General features: G+C 40.2%; 1 non-coding gene across 1 annotated transcript; it reads right to left on the bottom strand.

The window, feature by feature from the left end:
• Positions 1-3772: 3772 nt before the first annotated feature.
• On the bottom strand, positions 3773-3880 carry LOC111559919. Its single transcript, XR_002741387.1, has one exon. It is a non-coding gene; the product is annotated as a U6 spliceosomal RNA (small nuclear RNA).
• Between the last annotated feature and the right edge of the window lie 1123 nt (positions 3881-5003).

Raw genomic sequence — 5003 nt, 5'->3', positions numbered from 1 at the left:
ACGAGATCATGACCTGAGCCGAAGTCGGACGCTTAACTAACTGAGCCACCCAGGTGCCCCTTTTTTTTCAATTTTAATATCATTGTTCTCTGCTCTAATCTTTATTATTTCCTTTATTCTGCTGGTTTTGGGTTTATTTGCTGTTCTTTATCCAGCTCTTTTAGGTGTAAGGTTAGGTTGTTGTGTATTTGAGACCTTTCTTCCTTCTTTTGGAAGGCCTGGATTGCTATATGCTCTCCTCTTATGACGACCTTTTCTGCATCCCAGAGGTTTTGGGATACGTTTTCATTTTCATTGGCTTGCAAGTACTTTCTAATTTCCTCTTTAATTTCTTGGCTTACCCATTTATTCTTTAGTAGGATGTTCTTTAATCTTCAAGTGTGAATAGTTTATCTTAATGTTAGCTATTGGTTTGTGTAGTAGGTGATACTGATACTCTCTGCTCATAGCCCATTGGTTCACATTAGAAGTCACTTGTAGCTTGAGTAAACTCTTCTTATATAGGCTGATGGCTTTCTACCTCATACTCTTTTCCTGATTCCTTCATCTGGTTATAAGACAGTCTTAGCCTACAAGTTGGTCATGCTGGAAGTATTGGAGAATGAATCCTCCCAGGAGCAGCCTTCAAGCAATGATAGGTGGAGGTTAATGAATAATATCCTGACTTGCTCAGGAGGACAACTCTGAAGTGTTTGAGATGATCCCAGAGGTCCCAGTAAGATTGAACTCCAGTTGTTCATAGCATTAGCCTGCTCTTCACCACTTTGTATTGGTTCTTTCTCTTCCCTCACTTCCTTTCTTCCCCATGGTATTTCCTGGAATTGCTTCTCAAATAAATTACTTGCTCCCAAATTCTTGTCTCAGGGTCAGCTGTTGGAGGAGCTCAAACCAAAATAGTTGGATAAATAGCTTCACTCAAAGTCACTGACAGCGATGCTACAGTAGAGAAAAAGAGGCTATGATTACCCTTTTGTCCAGATACAACATTGAAAGTGTTCTACACATACTCTAGTATGGGCCTGAGTTGGGGAGACATCCTGATGTTTGGAGAGAATTCAGAGAACTGAGATTAATTTCTGACTACCTCATGAAGTCACTAAGATTTTTGTGAGGGGAGGATTGCATCTAATCAGAGCTTTCCAGGAGGTTTTCATAAAGCAGAAAGTACAGGTATGCCCATTTTATGTAAGGAAACTGCTGCACAAGTAGAAAATCTTCATCAACTTTTAGGCCAACATAAGGGGTACTGATGTGGTCTCACCAAAAGCCACATTATTATCACTTTCAAGTCAATAGCCACTTAAGAGTCCTCATGTTTTTCAAGAGCTTGTTGCAAGGTGATGATGAGAACAACTTGACTAAGCATTACTTACCATCATGGTGAGTTGTAAGGCCAGCTGAAGGTGCCCTCTTGATCACAATGGCTCATTAGGTAGTTGAAGATAGAAGAGTCTCAAGCAGACCCATCCAGGTGTATAATGGGGTTATAAGAAACACCAGCTGCTGAGAGGTTAGAGAAGCTTTGGAGAAAATTATCTGGGACCTCAGATACACTACTAGAAAAGCAAATTGAAAGTTATTGGTTCAGTTATGTGTGCCCAGCTCCATGACACTTTTTTCAAAGGAGAGATTCTACAAGCTCATGTTGGTACTTCTGGAGGAAAAAGAATGGGAAGGATTGAAAAGAGAAAAGACACCACAATGCTACCATTTGTGTTCAAGAAGTGGAGAAATATGATTAAGAGAGAAACTCTTTGGGGTACCTGAGTGGCTCAGTTGGTTGGGTGTCCAACTTCGGCTCAGGTCATGATCTCACGGTCTGTGAGTTCAAGCTCTGTGCTGACAGCTTGGAGCCTGGAGCTTGCATCGGATTCTATGTCTCCCTCTCTCTCTACCTCTTCCCCACTCATGCTCTGTCTCTGTCTCTCAAAAAATGAATAAATTTTATTTATTTTATTTTTAAAATAAAATTTTAAAAAATTTAAAAAAAAAGAAACTCTTTATGTCAGATATCTCATTTACAACCATTTACTGCCTCATGTCAGGAAGGAAAGGACACTTATCAGAGAGGATAGAGAATGATCTGTTATGTAGTTTCACGTATGCTTTCTTATAATATGAGTCTATAAGCTATTATCCTCCATTTTATTAGTAAGGGAATTAAGGCTCAGAGAGAAGGTGTGACAACGAAGATGTAAGGAAATATTGAGTACCGGTTACCTCTAGTCCTATCCAGTCCTTAAGGTGAACTCCTATTCCCCAGACCTTGGGATTGCCTAATAGCAAAGTGGCAGACCTCACAGGTGTGATGGTGGTGATGGAGGCCAGCCCTGCTCTGCCCCTCTCCAGTGCTACCTCCTCCTCTAAGCTGGGGACCCAGGTCTGCTTTCCAGCACCTGCCATTTTACCTGGTCCTGGTTCTGCTTATGTGTTCTCACTGTGCAGATTGTTTATTCTCCAAGCCCTGCCTCTTCTGTAAAATGAAAATTTGATTATTTTCTAAAGGGGATTTAAATAAATACTTTACATTCATAAATATCAAAATGGAAAACCTGAATTCATCTTGGTTCTCCTTCTACCTCCAAGAAGAGAAAGAACTCTCCAAGGCCAAGGTTTTTTACTTTCACCTAATTCTGTCCCATCTCCCACTGCACTGTAGAAGCTGGAAGTCTGAAAACTAAACTTCTTAGCCTCTCCAGGCTCCCTTGCAGCTAAGATTCTAAATTCAATTTTTGCCAGTGTTGTTTATTCATGCAGAATTTGGATGGTGGAAGGGATGTGGAGGGTACCTCTGCAGAGATGATGGTTGACAGGCAGCCTGTGACCTCCCAGTTTGCAGTGATGTGTGTGAGAAGACTGTTCTGGTGGCATTTGTGAGGGCAGGAGTGAACATAGTCTCATGACCTCCTGCTGCAGCAGTGTGGTCCAGTGGTAGCCCCTGCCTTCCTTACCTCCAGCTCTTCCACAGCTGTTGTGAGCACTGAGGTCCCTTATTAAATGCATTCTAAGAGTACCTGCTTACCAGTCCTCCTGCTGGCCCTCTGTTCTGGTTGCTATAGCTATATAACAAACCATTCCCAAACTTAGTGGCATGAAGTAATAATTTTATTTTGCTCACACACAAAAAAAGGCATAGTAGGTATGGCTTGTCTCTGCTCTATGATGTGGGATGAATGAAGCTATGAAGACTTAATGGCTAAGGGTAACTAACCAGTTGGGGGCTGGAGTGACTTAGAGGCCTCCTTACCTACAGGTTTGGTAGTTGATGCTAGCTAGGCTAGAACTTCAGCTGGGACTGTCAATCAGAGCACCCACATGGGGCTGCCCCACCAGCCAGGGCTTCCTCCCAGCATGGTAGCCTTGGGTTGATCAGACTCCTTATATGGCAGCTATGGCTCCCACAGTGAATGTCCCAAGAGAAACAGGTGTAGATTCCCAGGCTTTTCCAACCTCAGAGGTCACACCTTAACCACTCTCACTGCATTCTTTAGGTTGAAGCAATCACAAGCTGGTCCAGACTCAAAGGGGAGGGGATACAGTCTATATCTCTAGATTGGAGGGGCTTCAAAGAATGTGTGGCCTTAATTTAAAACCCCTTAACCCTCTTTCCACAAGGAATCTCAGTAATTATGTTTTTTCCAGTTTTACTGAGAAATAGTTGACATGCATCATTGTATAAGTTTAAGGCATACAGTATGATGGTTTGATTTACACATATTGTGAAATGGTTACCTCAAGAGGTTCAGCAAACATCCATCTTCCCACGTAGACACAAAATATGCATTGCTTCCCAAATTTGTTATGTCTTTCTTACATAAGGGCCATGCTAGTCTTCTCTGTGTCCTTCCAATTTTAGTACGTGTGCTGCTGAAGCTAGCACTCTCAGTAATTGTTTAATGTGTGATGGATATTCAGGCAATAAGGTTTTATTAGGATAATGACATCCTTGGATCTCCTTCTGTTTTCCACTCAAGCCAACAAATTTCAAGTTAGGAAAGAAAATAAGCACTTTTGCAAATATAGAGACAAGAAAAAATATATTCCCACTTAGTATTATGTACTTTGAAGAGCTTCTCTACCAGAAAAAAAGGGGGGGGGAAGGAAAATGGTTTCAAAAATATATTTCCAAAAATATTATTTTTAAATAAATAGAATCAATACAGAAAAGGAAACACCCTTTCTTGCCAGGGAAACCTTCCTGGACCTGCCTGTCTATCAGGTTCACCTGTTCCAATCTTCATGGTTCCCCATCCTTGATCCTTGGTTTATAACAAAATATTTGTGTGATCCTTTCTATAAACTTTATATTGTGAAAAATTTCAACCATACCAAAGTAGACAACATAGTATCATGAACTTCCAAGCCACCGTTATGAGTTTCAACATTTTGTCAACTCATGGGAAATCTAGTCATATCCACATCTTTCCTTCCTTTTGAAGCCAATCCGAGACATCCTATTTCATCCATAAATATTTCATTATATGTCTCTTAACAAGAAAGCCTCTTCTTTTCTAAACACAACTATAATACTATCACATTGAAAATAAGTACAACAATTCTTCAATAACAAATATCCAATCATTCCAAATGTCTAGTTATCTTACATAAGTTTTATAGTTTGTTTGAATTAGCATCAAAATAGGAGTCACATAGTGTGATTAATTGATATGTATTTTAAATCTCTTAATTTGTAGGTGTTTCTCTCCACCCCTTCATTTTCTCCCTTTGAAATTTATTTGTTGAAGTGGATTATTTGTCCTATAGAGTTTCATAGAGTCTGGATTTCACTGACAGTTCTCTGGGTCATGTCTAACATGTTCCACTCTCCTTACCTTTTTTTCCTGTAAATTTAAATGTGAACAAGAGGCTTTTTCAGATGTAATTTGTATGATTCTTTTGATTAATGCCTGCCCCCTTCTCTTGACTGTGAACTCCATGGAGGCAGGCTCAGGAATAATTGTCTCTCAACTGAAAATATAGCATGTAGCATGGTGCTTTGTGTA

The sequence above is a fragment of the Felis catus genome, chromosome A3, assembly GCF_018350175.1.
Source record: "Felis catus isolate Fca126 chromosome A3, F.catus_Fca126_mat1.0, whole genome shotgun sequence".
NCBI classification, from domain to species: domain Eukaryota; kingdom Metazoa; phylum Chordata; class Mammalia; order Carnivora; family Felidae; genus Felis; species Felis catus.
This window is presented reverse-complemented; position numbering and strand designations above follow the sequence as displayed.